Here is a 22,026-nt window from a genome sequence, read left to right as displayed (position 1 = left end):
GTATATCGCAACGCGTATCCGTAAATCGCAACGATAATACATAAAATCGCAACGTGTATCCGTAAATCGCAACGCGATATTTAAAGCGCCATTATAATCGCTACGCGTATTTTATTTTCAAATTACAAAAAGAATATTAAGACAAAATCCCGTAATCGCAACTCATAACCTAAAACCTAAAATCACAACTCAGTCCCATCTCCATCTCTCACTCTCTACGGCGAAGAAATCCGTCCCCATCTCCGAAGATTTCTGTCCCCATCTCCGGCGAAATCCCTCACAACCATTCACGGTCAGTAATCCCTCACAATATTCAGAAATGGAAAATCAACCTCCGAGGGTTAGTTTTTTTAATTATTTTTATTTTGAAATGTTTGCATTATTGTAGGTTTTCATATTGAAACTGATGATAAGTTTACTGGTCATTTCAATAATAGATTAACCATTTCACTTAGATTTCATTTCGCGTTACGATTCTGTCGTTGCGATTTTCATTTCGCGTTGCTATTCTCTTGTTCCGATTTTCAAGTTAGTATTTGTCTTTGTCTTTGTTCTGTCTTTTGGTTGAAGTAATGCAATCCATTCAAGTTTCAATTTGCAGAAGAGTCGCAACGAGATAAATGAAAATCACAACGAGAGAATGACTGTCGCAACGAGAGAAATGAAAATCGCAACGAGAGAATCGCAACGCGAAATGAAAATCGCAACGAGAGAATCGCAACGCGAAACCAAAATCGCATTGCGATTTTCATTTCGCGTTGCGATTCTCTCGTTGCGATTTTCATTTCGCGTTGCGATTCTCTCGTTGCGATTGTCATCTCGCGTTGCGATTCTCTCGTTGCGATTTTTATTTCAACCAAAAGACAAAACAGTGTTGCAAATTTTAGTTTCAAGAATAAACTACTACTTTTTATGTTTATTGTTTTTGGTATATCTTCACAGTGTAGTTTTTGGTATATCTAACTTGGTATGTTTATTGTTTTTGTAGAAATTTTTTTCGGCTCAATTGACCTTGAGAAATAAAGTCAGCCTGGCCACTACAATTGCAAAGAAGCTTTCACCTGCTCAAAGACAATTGTTTGAGGAAACCTGCTTCGGGCCATGGCTGAGAGTACAGCATCCGGGTGGAGATGCTAATTTGACCCATTTGTGGCTTCAGACCATGACATCAAATCTACCCGACAGTATACAACGTGGTGAGGAAGAGATATGGTTTTATTTTCCACCAGCGTATACTTGTTTTGGGCGGAAGGAGTTCTGCTTAATCACTGGTCTACGATTCGGACACGATGATGTAGGCCGGTACACTCGTCATATCGCCCGCCCATCATGGTTATCCCGGGTTTTTCCGGATGAGTCAATGGAGAAGCCGAACCTACATGTCGACGACCTGAAGAAATTGTTTAATAAGAAAGCTGGTTTCACTCGGATGGATGACGTCGATGTTGTCCGAGTATGCCTTCTACTACTTGTGTATGCCGGCTTTTTAGGCAGAGAGGCCAGACAACCTATTCATCGGGAGCTAATAATATTGGTAGAGGACCTGAATGCATGGAATCTGTTTCCGTGGGGTTCGTATATATGGAAAGCTACCTGGACTAAGTTGTCGTCTGCCTTTGATGACCGCAAAAGTTTGCGGGGCGATGGGTCCAAATACACTTTGTCAGGCTTTGTTTGGGCCTTTAAGGTAAGAATTTCTATATAATGTTTCTAAAATTATAATTAATTATTTAACAATTACTAATTTTGTTATTATATTGTTTGTAGATTTGGATATTCGAGGCTTTCCCCAGCATGCGTACATATGCAATAAAAACGTCAAATGATATTCCCAGGGCTATTTCCTGGAAGATGAAAACTCTGTTGGATTGGGAAGACTTAATACCATATGCCACAATAAATAATGTAAGTTAACACAAATACTTTCATATAATATATAAACAAGTTATTAATAGTAGACGTTTAACTTTGTTTGAGTTTTTATATTTTAGGAGGCTAACATTCCATTACAAAGACTGACACCCACGGAGGAAGAGCTTGCCACTGATTGGTGGCAAGCTAGTCAGAATTTTTTTGATGGCACGGATGATGAGCAGCATCCACTTCCTCCAATTCGAGAGCCATCACCTCACCTAGAGCCATCACCCGATCGACCCGACTATACACCTCTAGAACGAGAGCCATCACCTATCCCGTCACATCATCGAGCCTCTTCTCCACCATCACCTCATGATAGGCGACCGGCAAAGATGCCACGACTCCTATCTCCCTGTTCTCCACCTCCACCTCAACGGGATGAGTCAAGGGAGTTACGTGATGAGGTCAATGCCTTGCGTGAGGAGATCGGTACTCTACGCGATAACGATGGTGCATGGCGTGTGGAGGTGTCAACTTTACGTGGTGAGGTTGCCGCTCTACGTGAGATGATAGTATCGTTGCAGAATGAGGTTCATACTCTACGCAACGAGGTAAGTTTAAGATTTTCCATATTTAACTTAATGATAAATTTACTCGTAATTTCACTTAGATTAGCCATTTCACTTAGATTGCTTAGTAAATTTATTCGGTTGCTGCCAATTCTGCTAAACTGTGTATTCTTTAACACTGTGAAATAGTATTTGTCTTTGTTTTGTCTTTTGGTTGAAAGTAAATTTGTTCGGTTGCTGCCAATTCTGCTAAACTGTGTATTCTTTAACACTGTGAAATAGTATTTGTCTTTGTTTTGTCTTTTGGTTGAAAGTAAATTTGTTCGGTTGCTGCCAATTCTGCTAAACTGTGTATTCTATAACACTGTGAAATAGTATTTGTCTTTGTTTTGTCTTTTGGTTGAAAGTAAATTTGTTCGGTTGCTGCCAATTCTGCTAAACTGTGTATTCTTTAACACTGTGAAATAGTATTTGTCTTTGTTTTGTCTTTTGGTTGAAAGTAAATTTGTTCGGTTGCTGCCAATTCTGCTAAACTGTGTATTCTATAACACTGTGAAATAGTATTTGTCTTTGTTTTGTCTTTTGGTTGAAAGTAAATTTGTTCGGTTGCTGCCAATTCTGCTAAACTGTGTATTCTTTAACACTGTGAAATAGTATTTGTCTTTGTTTTGTCTTTTGGTTGAAAGTAAATTTGTTCGGTTGCTGCCAATTCTGCTAAACTGTGTATTCTATAACACTGTGAAATAGTATTTGTCTTTGTTTTGTCTTTTGGTTGAAAGTAAATTTGTTCGGTTGCTGCCAATTCTGCTAAACTGTGTATTCTTTAACACTGTGAAATAGTATTTGTCTTTGTTTTGTCTTTTGGTTGAAAGTAAATTTGTTCGGTTGCTGCCAATTCTGCTAAACTGTGTATTCTATAACACTGTGAAATAGTATTTGTCTTTGTTTTGTCTTTTGGTTGAAAGTAAATTTGTTCGGTTGCTGCCAATTCTGCTAAACTGTGTATTCTTTAACACTGTGAAATAGTATTTGTCTTTGTTTTGTCTTTTGGTTGAAAGTAAATGTATCCATTCAAGTTTCAATTTGCAGAAGAAGAAATAGTTTACTTTCGCAACACGAAACTTAAAATCGCAACGCGAAACCAAAATCGCAACGCGAAATGAAAATCGCAACGACAGAATCGCAACGCGAAACCAAAATCGCAACGACAAGATCGCAACGCGAAACCAAAATCGCATTGCGATTTTCATTTCGCGTTGCGATTCTTTCGTTGCGATTTTCATTTCGCATTGCGATTCTGTCGTTGCGATTTTCATTTCGCGTTGCGATTTTGGTTTCGCGTTGCGATTTTGGTTTCGCGTTGCGATTTTAAGTTTCGTGTTGCGAAAGTAAACTATTTCTTCTTCTGCAAATTGAAACTTGAATGGATAAATTTACTTTCAACCAAAAGACAAAACAAAGACAAATACTAACTTCAGGGTATTAGTTTGAAACATATTTTTCTTTGTTATCTGATGCATTTTGTGAACTATGATAGAATAATGACTTGGGTGAATACAATGCAAGTTTGAAACATATTTGTCTTTGTTTTCACTGTTTAAATATCATGTCTGTTTATTTACTGATTTTTGTATTTAATTATTTAGCGGCCCGATAGAGTGGATGCTTTACGTCGGGTTATGCTTGCACGACGGAGTTCACGCATCAGACAGCGTGCACGTGCTATTAAGTCTCCGTACACCCCAATAGTGCGAAGACACCGCAAGAAGAAGCCCGACTCGCCTGTCATCCCTCAAGAGTCCACTCCTATCGTTGAAGAGGCCCCCCCTATCATTCCTCGAGAGTCCCCTCCCACCGTTCAAGAGGCCACTGTCATCATTGAAGAGGTCCCTCCCACCATTCAAGAGCCCGATTCACATGGCGTCATATGTAGGCTTCTTGAGAAACCCTCTGACGTGCCGGACATGATGGATTCAAGTTGGCTCTTGTATGAGTTACCGGCCAGTACCATACCGGTATCTGAAGAGGAGAGGGAACAACTACCGGACACAATTCTGGATAACACCCTTTGGGCTAAGACCGCTGTTGATTTTTATCTACATGAGCGGAGCCAGGGGTGTTTCACTGACATATGCAAGCTCACCGATGATATCTATTTGTTGCTTGATCGGTCTTGGTGGGGCGTATTATTAGGGGTCGAAGACAATGGCTATTTCGATGGGGGGGTAAGTCTTATATTTTTCTTATATTTCAATTTGATTAATTTTTTTTAAATTTATGTAAGTCACTAATATATGTCTTTTTTTGTAAAACAGCATATCGATGCGTGGGTGACACGTCTTCTAATAATAAGAAAACTTAAGAAAAATAAAAATATACGATATACAATTATGCCGACGTCTTTTCACGCCGTTCACTTGAAGAATGCACGAAATGAATCATTTGATTTGGGCAATGGACAAGCTAAACTTTATCCTGCATGGTGGGAGGTCGATAAGGTTAGTATTTATTTTAGATTGAGTTTAAAGGTTTTATAAAATAAGTGCGCAAATGAATGAATTATTACTTATGATTGCAGGTGTTTATCCCTGTTTTGGAACGTAAACATTGGATTCTCGTCGAGCTTCAGCTCCCATCCCTTAAGACAATGGTGTATGACAGCATGATAAATTACATATCATTGGCTGATTTAAGAGATGTTATTAAGGGATGGAGCTCTCATTTGGCTAAATTCTTGGATGCGATCAATTATTGGACTCGTTCTGGAAACAAGAAGCCAAAGAAGCTCAATATTACAGTTATTAGAGACGAGACCGCGCCACAACAAACGAGCGGAGCCAGAGGAGATTGTGGTCCTCTCGTATGCTTGGCGTTGGAGCGTTTGACGACGGGAAGCATCAAGTATCTACCTCCCACCGATAGAGATAGAGCTGCAGTAGGCTTGTGGTTTCGGCATTATATGGCTAAATCGATATATACGAGACGCTGCCTACCTACATCCGCGTTATAAAAATGTCCATAAACAATTGGTAAGTTTATATACTTTTGGTTTGAAAATGTTTGGTTAAGTACCTAGAATTCAATAATTTGCTGTTTGTAGGTTTTAGATGTGTAGAAAGTGTTGTTTGAGCAAATGTTTGGTTTCTGCAGGTTAATCTCAGAAGTGAACTGCGTGAAAATGATGTATGGCTGCAAAAGTTGATTCAATAGTTTAATTGATTGTTTTTTGATTGTTTAATTGATTTGTAAAAGTTGATTCAATAGTAGATGATCGGAAATAAGAATTATTGCTTATTTTTTGATTGTTTAATTGATTTGTAAAAGTTGATTTGTGTAATTGATGCGAATATAATTCTTATTTGTGCTTGTTTAATTGATTGAAATGTAATGGTTGATTTTGTTGATTTCAATCTGCATTATGTTGAAGGCAAAATTGACTATCGCAATGCGAAATGAAAATCGCAATGCGAAATGAAAATCGCAACGAGAGAATCGCAATGCGAAATGAAAATCGCAATGCGGAAATGAAAATCGCAATGGGAGAATCGCAATGCGAAATGAAAATCGCATTGCGATTCTCTCGTTGCGATTTTCATTTCGCATTGCGATTTTCATTTCGCATTGCGATTCTCTCGTTGCGATTTTCATTTCGCATTGCGATTTTCATTTCGCATTGCGATTCTCTCGTTGCGATTTTCATTTCCGCATTGCGAAATGTAATGGTCGATTTTGTTGATTTCAATCTGCATTATGTTGAAGGCAAAATTGACTATCGCAATGCGAAATGAAAATCGCAATGCGAAATGAAAATCGCAACGAGAGAATCGCAATGCGAAATGAAAATCGCAATGCGGAAATGAAAATCGCAACGAGAGAATCGCAATGCGATTTTCATTTCGCATTGCGATTCTCTCGTTGCGATTGTAATTTCCGTGTTGCGATAGTCAAATGCATGCTAATAGTGATAACAACTGAATAACAAGAGTTGGTTAAGTCAAAATGGTTGGCCTGAGTCATTAATTCAACTGAAAATGTTAAAAGTTCACACATAAAATCCACATAATACAACGTTTGCATTTAAAAATCACCTAAGTTAACAGTCCCAAAAGGTGAAGCCAATTGTGATTGGGATTTTGAAGATGGTTGCCTTTTGCTTGACACCATATGAGCTTTGGATTTTGATGAGGATCCATATTTTGGTAGAGGAAAAGATGATTTTGATGGCACTGGTGATCCACATGTCAACCTTGTATGACCACTTTCCTTGCACCGACTACATGTCGATCTCTTCTTCTCTTCACCCTTAGACGGTATACGATCGTGACTTTTTGGTCGGCCAGGTAGCCTTCTGTCCATGGCTGGTGGCAAAACTGTTTGTAAGTCATCTGGTATGTCCCACTCAGAATGATGTGGAATAGGGTAGACAATCTCGGCATAAGTCTGTCGATAAACTTCTGTAGTGTAGCAATCCATAGCGTATGCGCTTGAATCATCTTGGTTTAAATGAAGAGCAACTTTTATAACATGGCCACACGGATAACCAGATGTTTGCCATTTCATACAACTACACGTCTTTGCATTTAGATCGACTAGCCCATTTAAGTTATTATCCAGTACTTGAAACAAAGTGTTTGAACATGGTTCAACTCTCCATGACGTTGACTTCACAACACGTTTCGTTATCTTTTTTTCAGTCCATGGTGTAACACGATGTTCCAATGTTTCGAATACTGACCAATATCAAAATCCGTGTATTGACCAATATCAAAGTCCGGATATTGACCAAGACCAAATTTCGAATACTGACTAGTACTCACAATTTTTTCTGTTGGCTCATCATCGTCTAACTGGTCAATACGAAAACCGGAATTTGGTGCTGAAAGTTGATTGGGATTTGGATTAGAGAAAGGTTGTGGGTTTTGAGAAAAACTTAGTTGATTACTACCCGCTACTGACCCAACAATACTACTTCTAGGTTCAACAACATACAATGTAACATCATCTTGTGAAACACTAATGTAAGCAATGAATTGTTCAACATCTTCATTGTCGGTTAACAAATAAACTTTACCATTTCTCTGATAAGATAGCCTAAATCCACTTAGGGGCTCTAAATTCAATTTATTTGAAACACGTAGCATTAGAGTTTCATAAGTTAACTTTTGTAAAGACAATTTTAGTTGAAGATTCATGGGTAAAGGCATATATTGTAAAACACCATGAACATTATCCCATGACCCTCCAAAACACAAATCTATCCAAACATGATCAACATTAGATGATTTCATGGTTGTAAATTAATTTACTAAACAGACGAGCTGCGAAACTAAAACCTGTTGCCGGATTGGGAAGGATGTCGTTGGATATAGGAACGGATGTCGCCGGAGAGAGTGATAGATGGAGATGGAATGAGTTGCGATTTAGGGATTTAGTTTATGATTTCAGTGTTATATACCCAAATTTTCAGTGTTGTGATTTACAGATTCTCGTTGCGATTTACGGATTATCGTTGCGATTTACAGATTCTCGTTGCGATTTACGGATTATCGTTGCGATTTACAGATTCTCGTTGCGATTTATGGATTATCGTTGCGATTTACGGATACGCGTTGCGATATACGGATACGCATTGCGATTTACGGATACGCGTTGCGATATACGGATACACGTTGCGATTTATGTGTTCGCGTTGCGATTTTCATATTCGCGTTGCGATTTTGGAAAATCGCAATGCGAATTTGTACTATCGCATTGCGATTTTCAAGAATCGCGTTGCGATTTTGGAAACTGATTTGCGATTCTGGGGATCGCGTTGCGATTTTTATTTCGCGTTGCGATTTTGTTGGTCATTTTGGCAAATCCAAAAAAAGTTGGTTAAAATCGTATATTATAACTTTTTTTTGGTCACTGAGGCGATTTTCTCTTAAATATATAGAGTTAATGCATATCTCTTAAAAGGAAAGAGTCGCGTAATATCCAAACCTCTCTCTTTTGTATCTCTATTCTCTCTCGTACTCAAATCATCGGACCTGAACATATATTATGATATTGACTTCGGCAAATAGTAAACAACGATTTTTCATACGCAACAAAAAAGTAACTAGCTGTTTACCATCACATCTTTTCTTCCATTACTGAGCTGCAAAGCAAAACTCATTAATAAATTTAGGGTAAACTACACAAATGATCATTAATATTTGAGTAAGTTTTTGTTTTCACTATTGATGTTTCAGAAGTCACTAATGTTAACATTTGTTACAAATTGATCACTCGACGTTAACAACCGTTAACAGGCGTGACGGAAAACACACGTGGATCGTTATCTGCTTACCTGGATGGTTGACTGCCACAGTGGAGAACTGTTGGAATCTCTTTGACCGGTATTTTACCAAATATTTAATGAAAATTTAATTAATAAATAAATTAATGGGGAAATCAAGGTTTGATAATAAAAGAAAAAGGTCTAACCATTTTCAAATCTTTAAACCTTTTATTCTTCCATTCCTCCACGAGAGAATCAGTTTCAGAGAGTTTCAAAGAGGGTTTGAGAGAGAAAGGAAAATCTACCATCCTTCTTCACCTGAAAGATTGAAACTTGTTCACTCGTCGAAAACCCCAAGCAACACAATAGCTAAAATCGCCTTCCCATCTCTGATTAAGCTGTGAAAAAAGCCGTATCTGGAAACCTACCGTTGATAACAAGCTTCCTCTGGTTCAAGTTCCCAATAAATGAGCATTCCATTCTAGGATGAACAAGCTTGAGGTACTTGGCATAGCGAACTTAGCAAAAGAAGAATCTGGGTTTTGAACTAGAAAGGATTTCGGCTGAGCTGTTTTTAAGCTCTTGAATTCGTTGAAATATTCTTCCTTTGTGACTCCGAAATCATGATAAACGAAGCCTTCTAACATTGTTTTACACACAAAAGATTCAAAGACAAAGCATCGATGGCTTTGTTTTGCCAGAATGGTACCGGGTTCAATACTTTTAGCAGCTACATCAACATCCCATTTTGCTATCTTCATCATCAACCTCACGAAACTACGAACAGATTTCATTGTAAAGTGCAAAACTTGAACGAAATCACTTGGATTCAACGTTGTGAACTTGATATTATCGAACATTGAAATAAACCCACTTTCGTTTAGTTTCTTCTCCATGGACCTGTTTAAAAGGTGCAATCTTTGATTGTTTATGGTGTAAAGCAATGTCTGCAACTTTTCTTTCGATATCATATTCCAGCTTCTTGATATTGATCTCGCCAGTGCGCATCAAGCTTTGTTGTTCTTGGATCTCGGCAAGTATCAAACTGGCTTGTGGTGAAACATCAAGCTCATGCTTTAAAAACTTGTGCTTGAGCTCCGAAAGAACTTTGAGTTGTTTCACGACAGCTTGGTCGGCGGCTTGAATGGCGTCGTTGTTATAAGGGTTTTGAGCCATTTGTAGCTTAGCATAAGCAGATTTGATGGAAATGACACTGGCGAAAACTATGGCTACCAGAGCTTCCAAGGCAGCACCTATTCAGTTAACATCAGAGCCGCCGTGGGAGCCATTTCCAATCCCATTGCTTGAAGCAATTGTTGTGGTAGTTCTCAGGTTGACGACCCTTTGAAAAGTTCTTGCTAATTTGCTCTTATGGCTGCCATTGTTGAAAGCTGGTTTGAGTTTGATTGTTTCCATTGTTGAGCTTGAGCATAAAAAATAACAGAAGAACAAAAGTGAAGATGGTATGTTTGAAAAACAACAAATGAACAAATTTATTATTAAACCTTGATTTCCCCATTAATTTATTTATTAATTAAATTTTCATTAAATATTTGTTAAAGCACCTGTTAAAGGGATTCCAACAACGGTCAACCTGTTAATGTTGAGGGATCAATTTGTAACAAACGATAACGTTAGTGACCGATTTGTGACTTTTGAAACATCAATGGTGAAAACGAAAACTTACTAAAAACTTAGTGACTATTTGTGTAGTTTACCCATAAATTTATTCCAAAACTTTCATTACCTTTATTATTTTTCTCAATTGAATTTAATTTTATTGTCAAACGGTTATTATCCTAAACCGAATCCATTAATTATCCTACATAAAGTAAAAACTCATTTCAACGTCCAACGAGACAAGCAAAGCAAAGCAGACTCATAAATCATCGATCAAACATATGTATGCATGTCTTGTTTTCCAACATGTTTATTCCTTTGGGAACATGAACTTTAGTAATAAACATACATAAACTTCATCTTTGAATCAAATGGGTATACGTAGAAAACCATAATACAAAGATCAGTATATGGACAAGAATCTGTACAGTGTTATGATCAGGATCCATCCATGGGAAGGTTTCATCTTATTCTTCTTGTTTGCTGTCATTCTCCTTTTGCTTACCTTTCTTCTTCAATTCTTTAATCCATTTGAAACTCAGAAACGACTTGCTGAACTTGCCCTTGCCGGAACCTTCCTTCTTCTTCTTCTTGTAGTCGGAAGCTTCCGTTCCAGAGTCTGGATTTGGATCCCATTGATCAGCCCACGATAACCCAGAATCCATCTCTTCTTGTATTTCCTATCCCCCCTCTTCAAATCTATTGTTAAGTGCTTCTCTTTATATCAGGTTTTGGTTTGACCGGAGAAGACAAGTTTGGCAAAAACTTGGTTAATTTGTGGGTGACCAGCATTCAACAACCGTTCTTCGTTTGACCTTTTCTTATTAGGTTATTTTTGGAGTACAACGTTTGTTCTGTGTGTTTTCTTGCATGAGATCTATGTTGTCTATGGCTTAAACAAAATGTTTGGTTTAGCCATTATCTATTCCTATCTATGTATGTCTAGTTATTTCTTCTAACAGATTCAGCTAAGTTTTATGCTATTAATTTTGTAATGACGGTGATCAAAATGAAACCAAGACTTAATGTTAATTATGAGTTTGAAAGGAATAATAATTAGGTGACCAAAACACAACAAAAATAGTAATTGCAGTACTAAACGTGTAGTTTACACATAATACACTCACTGCCCAAGCTTCTACTCTGCCCAAGCTTCTACTCCGCGCTTCTTCTTCTTCTTCTTCTATCTGTCTTCCTCTGCTAAAATTTATATAAAAACAATCTTCTGAATTTATAATAAATTGTTATTGTGCTGTTATTAAATGATGGTTTTTGCTGGCTTTCTCTTTTAACAGGCATGACTTTAATGAGTTTCCACTGTATATACTTCGACTTTGTTATGGAAATATAACCCTGAAGAAGGTTAAGATGATAGTACTAATTGCGGTTGAAGAAAGAAATAGAATTGGTTCTTTAACTGTAAGAATTTTTTCGACTGGAAAGGTCTTGATAGTCTTCTTCTTTCTCCTGTTGATTCTTTTATGGTTTTAATGTGTGCTTTGACTGAAGAAGGCTTGTTTTAGTTCATGTATCCTTATAAAGTTACAACTTAAACAACTGTGGCTTTTAAATGATATATATTTCTATTATGGAGTTTAGATTGGTAAATATTCAACATGTATTATATGTACATGTGAAACAAGGGGTCTTGTGTTGAAAAATCATATGGGGTTCAATTTACTTGTGTACAAGTCAAGATGAGCAGAATAGAACGGGAATGAGTAATTTGCAAAGCAAATTTCCAGATACAGCGTGAATGCACTAGGCTTCTCTGGTTTCCTTAAAATTTAGAATACTAGCTTTTTAATTAGAATATTTTGGAAGAGCTGGAATTCAGAGTTATCTATTTGTGGTCTATTGATTTCCTCTCTGTTGTCGTATCTGGTTTGATCAATGTTCCAAACCTTGAGGATGCTTTTCCAAGGTTGTTTTACGCGGACATAATACCTTGCTGTTGCATATCACTTCATGAAAAAAGTACATAAGATTTAGCCTCCTCCTTTTGGAGATTACGGTGTCTTCTCTCTCTATCTCTCTTCATAGTGGGTGTTCAAGTAGGCTACCTGATAGTTTTTCTTTGTTTCATTGTTCTTATAGGAACATAGATCATGTCTTTCTTGCTATTAATATGACTTTAATACTCGTTACCGATATGGTTTGACTTCAATAATCGGGGGTGTTCATGCAGGTTTTGAGGATGCTGGCATATCATTTGGTCTTGTTGAAGGTATTTTGTTGTTTCAATTCGAGTTTGCTTTCTTCTGGTTATCTTGATTCTTATGCTTCACTCCTTTATGTGTTTGTGGTAATGTTTCTCCTCAAGTTAATTTGGGTAATTCATAGAATCTAGTGGATGCAATGCCATTAATCTTTATCAACTTCGTGCTTGTATTTAGGAGCTTTATGAGGCATAATTAGAGAAGAGTGTTTCTATCTTGAAACTCCTATTGCGGGACAAGTTATTTGCGTATTTTTTGTAAGGCCACTACTGTTACCTGTGTCTTTCATCTATTTATTTTGTCGGTCAAACAACGATTGTGCATGTAGGAACTACCTTTTACTGAACTGTGTCTTTCATCTATTCACCATGTCATACTTGCTGTATTTTCTGCTTTGCTTTTCTAATCTAATTAACTCAAAAGGTTAAAGGATCTCCTTTTGTTTATGCTTTCTGGTGTGCAGCTAGAGGTCGTAGGCCAACGCTTAATCTTGAAAGACGTTTAGATCATGATGGGCATCCTCTTGCTATCGCTGCAGCTGATGCAGTTGCAGCCAATGGAGTTCCTCCTTGGAGTTGGAGAGGGACATCCGGAAATGGTAAATTCTGTTAGAATTTTTGCTGAACCAATTTTAATTATGACGGTTTTGCAGAGTCTTTTGTTGGTAAGACACGGGCACGGTTTCTTCGAACTTGCTCAACTGAATTTGCTTGTGTTGAACACTCTTTGATTATGACCATTGGCTCCCAAATCTCATCTCACACGAAAATTTTAATTTTGGTGGAATTCTTTGTATTCGCTTCCTATTCTCTTTCACACCCTTTATGGAAGGTGGGGACTGTCGAGCATATGGAGGAAGGGTTGTAACTGTCGAGCTCGGGGGCTACACCAGAAGGATCGGTATAGATGGTACTGCCGATGCCATCCGAGAGCAATTAAATCAGCTTTTAGATTGAGAACTAAACGTGCGTTGTGGTTGGAGGATGAAGACCATGTAGTTCGTAGACTCGACAGGGACATGCCTTTAGGGTATTATACTCTCCGCCTTGATGAAAGATCCATTGCTTTCAAGAGGCTATAATAAACTGGCCTTATCAAGTGCATGTTTTATAATGTTTACGTAATATCCACATAAAAATTAGTTGATCCTATTCCCATATGTAATGGGATAGGATTACGTAATATCCACATAAAATATTAATTAATGTTTGTTTTTATAATTTTTCTCTTTTTAAAATGTTCAAATATCCAACGTTTTATAATTATGTAAACAAACATTAACTCTAAACTGTCATGTCATCACGTTGTTTTAAACCTAATAATTCAATTCTTTAATTGAATTCAAAAATAAAATTAAATGTTTATAATCAAAATTTTAAAGTTTAACTTGAAATTATATAAAAGAAATTAAAAGTTAATGACAAATGATGTAATTTACCCTTTTATTGATAGTATAGTGTTCGCTACACGGAGGCTCATGCTTAAAACAGTTTCAAACCAACCCTCTGCCATTCTCCAACTTTCTATCGGAAAGGAAAGCAAAAACTCCGTTGCAATCTCTAATGGCCACCTTGTTAGTCGATCCAAACAGCGGTTTCTGCTCCAAAACGATGACGTTTCACAGCGTCCGACCTCCCGTCTCGCTCCCACCCGAATACGCACCCGTTTCATTTATCGATTTCCTCTTCTGTACGCTCCAGACCTCCCCTCCCTCCCCTACCGCCGTCGTTCTCATCGACGCCACCTCGCGCCAACGTATTCCATACTCCGAACTTATCTTCCGATTCGGAAACCTGGCCACCTCGCTCCGCGCCCGCTTCGGCTTCTCCAAAGGCGACTGTGCTTTGGTTTTCACCCGTAACAATATCTACACTCCGATTCTTTACTTGTCTCTCTTATCTCTCGGCGTCATCATCTCTCCCGTCAATCCATCCGCCACAGTTCCCGAGATTCTTCACCTAATTCGGCTTTCGAAACCTGTAATCGCTTTTGCCTCGTCGGATTCAGCTCACAAAATCCCCTCGCTTAAACACGGAGTCGTTGCTATAGACTCTGTTGAATTCGAGTCATTAATGGGAAGCCAAAGTGGGGAAAATGAAAACAGAGGAATCAAAGTGAACCAATCAGACGTTGCCATGATTCTCTATTCGTCCGGCACAAACGGTCGGATGAAAGGAGTTGCGCTGACTCACCGTAACTTGACTGCGGCGATTGCCGGAGGAATGCGTCCGGTGATGAATTCCCCAATGGTTACTCTTTGTACGGTTCCGCTCTTTCATGTCTATGGATTAATAATCAGTTTGAGGTCAATGGCGGCGGGAGACTGCCTGGTGATCACGGGAGTAGGTGGGAAAATCGATCTGAGAAAAATGTACGGAATTATCGAGGAGTATAGAGTTAGCCACGTGGCGTTAGCTCCACCGTTAATTGTAATGATGGTGAAGGATACTACGATAATGGACTCCTATGATTTGAGCTCGCTTGAAGTTTTCCTCTGTGGCGGAGCTCATTTGAGTAGGAGTGTGATACAAAGACTGAAAAAACGGTTGCCCAAAGTTCAGCTGGCGCAGGTAACAACACTTAATAACCGTGCCAATCAATCAATTAACACGGTTTGCTTTGATTTTATGAACTTTTCCGTTTTTGTGATGAAGGCATATGGGCTAACTGAAACAACGGCGCGGGTGTTTAGCACAATGGGTCCAGATGAAACACAGGTAGAAGGTGCGACAGGGAAGCTTATGCCGAATTGCGAAGCCAAAATCGTGGACCCTGAAACTGGTGCCGCTTTACCTCCTTCAACGCCCGGAGAGCTTTGGATTAGAGGACCTCTCGTAATGAAGGGTAATTATTGATTTCTTTAATTGATTAAGTGGCAAAAAAGTAAGCAGTCATTATTGTTGTTTACAAATTTGTTCTGGGGTTTCAGGATACGTTGATAATGAGGAGGCCACTGTTGCGGCTTTGGATTCAGATGGATGGTTAAGAACCGGCGATCTTTGCTATATTAATAATGAAGGTTTCCTGTTTTTGTAGATAGGATTAAGGAGTTGATCAAATACAAAGGCTACCAGGTTAGTTCTGAATCTAAGCTCTTCAAATGGTGCACTAAAAACTTTATGGACTTTCAATGTTGGTTTCTCAATCAAACAGGTGGCCCCAGCTGAACTGGAACATTTGCTTCATTCCCATCCACAAGTCGTCGAGGCGGCTGTTGTTCCGTATGTGACTTTATTTGTGTTGTTACACCATTCATTTTTCTTATCTGAAAAGATGAATTGAGTTTTATTTTTAATTGTGGGATTGGGTCGGGGTTGGATTATACATCCATTATGTCGGGTCGAATTATATTATATTTAAATCAAGTTTAGGTGGAGGCTCTTAAGTTTCAGATCAGAGTCGAAGGGACCAAAAATCTGTCTCGTTGTCATTTCTTACCGAACCTATGGTTAAGGACTTATCTATAAATTTAACCCTTTTCAAATATATAAAAGTATTAAGAAATATTAAATATATTCGTATAAAATATATATTCACGTTCGACACTAACGCTTGTATTGGAGTAATTGCTTGAAAAGACTTTGTTTAACCTGCCAATTGCTTACTTGACTCTCTAATTGACAATCAGGTTTCCAGATGAGGAAGCAGGCCAAGTGCCAGTGGCCTTCGTGGTTAGACAATCAGGGAGCAACATTGATGAATCAAAATTGAAGGAACATGTTGCCCAACAGGTGTGAAAAGAAACAACATATGCTTTATTTCTAACCAGAACCCTTCTTTTTGTTTTTTGCTTTTAAATTTTCGAACATTTGATCTCAGGTTTCTCCTTATAAGAGAATACGAAGAGTGATGTTCATTGATTCACTGCCGAAGAATGCCTCTGGTAAGATTCTGAGGAAGGAGTTGGTGACCAAATTGTTAAGTGCTACCTCCAAGTTGTAAAATTCATTCACCTTTTTTATTTGGATAATTGCTAAAATTTCATTACTCAAAGAAGCAGTCTACTACATCACAAACAATAGCCACCCCAGGGGCGCACTAAGAATAACCCCAGCGCCTATACAAGGAAAACAACCCAAAAAAAAAAACTTTTACCTAGCAATTACCTAATTCCTACACAATCTATCATTCAAACTTCCCTGCCTTATATTAGTGCCCATCTGTCTCAACATGATCTCCTCTTTAATCACCCTAACCAAATCAGCAGCACTTCTACCAGCTCCCTGAAAACTCTCACATTCCTCTACTTCCAAACGTGATAAACACGCGCACTCGAAGCTATCCTAAGCAGACTAGAGATGAAACCCTTACCTTTGAGCTTTTCAACTGTCCAAGAGACTTCTGCCTCCAAGTGCCAACACGCCGCAACAGTTGACACAAGTCAAGGATACCTCTCCAAACCTCCTTCGAGTAACAACAACCGAAGAATAGATGGTCTTTCGACTCCAACCCATCCGAGCAAAAACAATAACCACCCTAGACCTCTATTCCCCATCCCAACAATTTGTCCTTCGTTGGCAACCTATCCAACAACGCAAGCCAAGCAATGATAGCGTTATGAGGGATTTGAGAAGGAAACCAGATAAGACTCACCCGTAGCACTTTATCACGCCTTCGTCGGACTCCCTGCCGAACATTCTTTACATTATACTTCCCCGGTTGTCCCCAACACCCCGTAGACTGATCCACAAATTGAGTAGTCGCACTCCATTGAGAAAGCAGCTTCTTACATGATCAACTGCACGTTTTAGGAACCGGAAGCTCCATAAACGCCCTCTTTTAGCACATAAGCCTCAAACCACTTCACCCAAAGAGAGTTGGTCTTAACCACCAAGGCCCATATATGTAGAATAATACTAGCATTGTTCCAAATAACCAACTCCCGAAGACCAAGGCCACCCTCATCCCTAGGCATACAAATCAACTCCCAACAAACCCTAGCACCACTAGCTTGCTGAATGACTAGGGAAATCGCTATATCTTGTATTGTTTATCTATTTTGTACAATTGAATAAATTTTACATGTCATTACAAATAACCAAAATAACAATAATTTAATTATTTTATATACTTCTTGTTGAATTATGGTATACTTTTGGTTTTTGTGCTTGCATGGTGATTTTTTTATGGTGTTAATCATTTTGATTAAAGCATAATGTTCATTATAGTTGAAGAATTATATTAGGTTAAATTAAAGAATATGAACTAAGGGTTCAAATCTTACAAATAAACTTTTATAATTTTAAATTTGAATTCATCAAATATTTATATTATTTAATTCAAATTAATAATAAAAATCGTACACTAAATTTGGATTGTGAGTATAATTAAGAAATGAAAATCATAGTTTTACCTTTTTTTTGGTTGAGAAACGGGGATACAATGTCAGCCTGGCTGACCGATTTATCTATTCTCAGCATGTTCTCCACCTTCTTTGGGGGAGCTTGCAGAAAGAAATTATTTTCCTGGCAAATCCACACCTACTTTGCAACGATGTCTGCAGCTCTATTGGCCTCTCTAGGAATATGCTTTATTTCCACCATCCAAGTCTTCCTTAACAGCTTCTCAATGTGATGTAAAATCGTTAGCTGCCTTCTTTCCACTGATCTTTCCTTAATTAGGTTAATAGCTTCCTTGTTATCTGTTTCAAGAACTACCCTTCTCTCACCAATCCTCCAAGCTACTCTTAAACTCTCGTGGATGCCTCGCAACTCTGCTTTAAGAATAGAGCAAATCCCTACCTTTCTGACATATACCTATCTTCAGTCTCCATTATGGTCCCGCGCAACCACCCCTCAAGTTGCTTCTCCAGTGCTATGATGCCTGGTGCCATCGGTATTAACCTACACTAGTTTGGTTCAGGTTTTTGCCACTTACTCTGGTTATTAATCCTGCTGTGAGCAACACTAGTTTGCTCCAAACATTTTGGTTCTAACATGTCCACCCATACCGTTAAAGCTGCTGGGCAACTTCTCAGCGCGCGATTAATATCCTCAAGTCTCATATCCCACACATGGGGCAGCTTTCGTCGAACGTCATATGTCTTCGTGCTTTCTCAGAGTTGGTCAGTAATTTCCTCCTCCTATTAAGTCACAAGAAAGTCTTAACCCTATGAAGGTTTTGTACTTTACAATAATATTGTACGCAGATTTGACCGAAAACACCCTTTTCTCCGAGGTTAACCAGCCAGGTGAAACCAAAAGGTTATCCTCCACCGAAGGTGGCGTAGCCTTTAGCGTGCTAATTATTTGATAAGGAAGTAATGGGGTTAACTTGTTCCAATCCTAGCTTCCGCTCGGGTAACAAGGTCTTTGACTTTTGATTTGTCGTTCTCAACTAAAATCGGTTGGTTGCATCACTTGGAAATAGCTCCCATATTTTTTAACCATTCATCGTGCCAGAATTCCACGTGGTTCCCATTTCCAATGTTCCAGCATATATTCTTCTTGAATCTGGGCCATATCGAGCAAATGTTGTTCCATAAATGAGATCCTCCCCGTTTTTGCATTTCATCTAGTAGTAACATGTCCATTTTGTATTTGTTGCGCACAACAAGCACCCACAAAAGATCAATTCTATTAGTAAGTTTATATGCAAGTTTAAAGAGGAAAGCCTCGTTTTGGATCCTTAGATGCTTTAGGCCTTGTCCACCTCATTTAACCGAGTTATAGAGAACATCCCAACTAACAAGGTGGACACCATTCTTATCATTCATGTGGCCCCAAATAAAATTCCTAGTCAACCTTTCAAGCTCATTGCAGGTTTATTTGGGAAGCAGGGTTGACTGTATGTTATATAATATGATAGAAGTGATAGCAGACTTTGCAAGCAAAATTCTCCCTGCCATAGATAGCGACTTAGCCTTCCATCCAGTGAGGTAGTCTCTTACTTTTGAATAATGTTGCTATAAGTGTCCTTGGTAACCCTACTGTGGAGGAAAGCAACCCAAAGGTAGTTCCCAAAATTCTCAACCTCCTTAATACCAAGCGCAGTGGTAAGGATTTCCCTAGTATACGGTTTAACATTGCTAGTGTAAAAAAAATTGGTCTTCTGAAGGCTAACTTTTTGGCCAGAACTATTACAGAAACTTTTAAGAGTGCTCCTAATAACATCGACTTGAGAAATATCAGCCTCCGCAAAGAGAATGATATCATCGGCGAAGAAAATGTGTGACATGGCTAGGCCACTCGGAGAGAGTTTGATCGGTTTCCATCTTCCTTGTTCCACTTCCAATGAGATAGCTTGAGCTAACCTCTCCATGCAAAGCACAAAAAGGTACGATGAAATTAAGTCGCCCTGCCTAAAACCCCTAGATGGTATGAAAGAATCAGTAAGCTCCCCATTCCAAGTTATTTGGGTCGAAGTAGTGTTGATGCATTCCATAATTGAAGCTTAAGCTTGTAAGGCATCCTCAAGTCATCAATGGTGTCTTCCACAAAGGGTCATTCAAGCCTATCAAAGGCTTTCTCGAGGTCAATTTTGATGGCCAACTACCATTTTTTACCTTTCTTTTTCCTCATGGAATAGATAATTTCTTGAGCTAAAATAATGTTGTCAGTAATGACACATCCCGGAATAAAGTTCGTTTGGCTATTAGAAATAAGATCCGATAGAATTGGTTTAATACAATTGATGATAACTTTAGTGATAATTTTGTAAATAACCGAACACAAACCTATGGGTATAAACTGGGATATAGTCTTAGGATTGTCAACCTTGGGAAGTAACACAAAGAGAGTTTTGTTCAAAGCTTCATCTAAATGCCTTTCATCCAAAAACTGTCTCACCAAAAGGCAAACCTTCTCGCCCACAGTATCTCAATTCCTTTGAAAGAAGCTAGTGTGAAAACCATCCACGTCTGGGGCCTTAGGAGGACTCATGCTGAAAAGAGCCTATTTAATCTCACTGTTCTCAAAAGGTCTGTTTAACCAATATTGTTGTTCTAGATTTATTCTAAGGAAACAACCCCGGGCTTCAAATGGTTGGATATTTGTGATCTCGCTTGTGAACAGTTTCTCGTATAACTCCTTAACATGGTTCCTTAGGGTCTCTTGGTCCTTCTCTGTATCAAGCTTAAGGGGCATTGATTAATTTCCTTTTATTTTTAGCTAACGCACAAGTATGAAATATCTTGTATTTTTGTCCCCGTGTTCGATCCACTTGCATCTGGCCCTTTGAGACCATAGAAGTTCCTCTTGCCTCAGAATAGTGTCTAGCTCGGTTTTGAGTTCAATTTCAAGGGTTGAAAGTCTAGTAGAATTATAGTTGCCTCTGTCAATTCCTTTCAAACGAGCAAGAATTTGTTTCTTTTTCTGGTGAATAATGCCAAAAATATCCCAGTTCTAATCTTTGATGCATTGTTTAAAATGGTTGAGGTTGTCCAAAATGTTTCCATGCTCGTCCCACTCAGTTTTAAGAAAATGCTCGAAATCTAGGTGGTCCATCCACACTACTATAAAACGAAATGGGTTTTCCTTGTTATTTTTAGCAGGACCAGTAGTATGAAGCAGAATAGGACTGTGATCAGATCTAAGGCGATCTAGGTGGTGCACCCTAGTCTTCGGGTACAACTCCAACCACTCACATTCATAATACACCGATCTAGCCAATGTCAAAGATTACCCTAATGCCAAGTGATCCTCTCCGTGATAACTAACATTCATCAAACCATTATCAAAAACAAAATCCTAGAAAAGTCTACTCTATATCCTCTATATAGTCTGTTTCCTCCAAGCCTATCTTTGGGCTTCAAAATATAGTTAAAATCACCCCGAGGATCCAATTCGAGGCTTAAGCTTAGAGAGGATCCCCCACAGCTTACTACGAATGGAGGAATGAGGGCTGGCATATACCGCAGTGAAATAATTCTAACGGTTACTGTTCTTGAGTTTATATCTTGCATGGGCATACTGATTGGAGATATTTAACATCTTAACCTCTACTGAATTGTCTCATAACACCTAGATGCCTCCACTGAACCCCTGAGCTTCAACTCTGAATGAGTTGATATACCTCATATTGCCGATAACCTTGTCTTCTTTCTTTCCACTCGTATGGGTTTCAATCAGAGCTATAATCCTTGGCTTGTGGTTCTTCACAAAATCTATGAAATATCTCCTAAATGAGGGTTTAATAACCCCTTGAGTGTTCCATAACATAATATTCATTTTAAGGGTCATTGAGGTTGTCCTTACTCATTATCCCCTATTCGACCATTTCATTTCCAAGGGTTTGTATATGATCAATCAGCTCCACGGGCTGGCCTTGGCTTATACCTTGGCTCATACTATCGGGGAAGCCAAATTATTAGAATTCATAGATTAACTTTGGAACCATTCTAATAAAAAAGGAACGTTAGGCGTGATTGGCTCTTTAGTTTTTCTAACTTTAAGACCTTTCTTGGTAATACGGGAGTTAAGGTTGGATTTCCTATTGATTCTCCATCTTGTGTCCTGGCTACGAATGATATCATCATCTTGAATGGAGATTCCAGTGTGGG

The 22,026-nt window shown here is 38.5% G+C and overlaps 2 pseudogenes; one reads left to right on the top strand and one right to left on the bottom strand.

Moving 5' to 3' along the window:
* Positions 1 to 8,949: 8,949 nt before the first annotated feature.
* LOC120132041 lies at positions 8,950 to 10,174 on the bottom strand (annotated as a pseudogene).
* Positions 10,175 to 14,089: 3,915 nt separating this feature from the next.
* Positions 14,090 to 17,524, top strand: LOC120199753 (annotated as a pseudogene).
* Positions 17,525 to 22,026: the final 4,502 nt, after the last annotated feature.

The sequence above is a fragment of the Hibiscus syriacus genome, unplaced genomic scaffold, assembly GCF_006381635.1.
Source record: "Hibiscus syriacus cultivar Baekdansim isolate YM2019G1 unplaced genomic scaffold, ASM638163v2 tig00000002_pilon, whole genome shotgun sequence".
NCBI lineage: Eukaryota > Viridiplantae > Streptophyta > Magnoliopsida > Malvales > Malvaceae > Hibiscus > Hibiscus syriacus.
The sequence above is the reverse complement of the archived record's forward strand: the minus strand, read 5'-3'. Positions and strand labels throughout refer to the sequence as shown.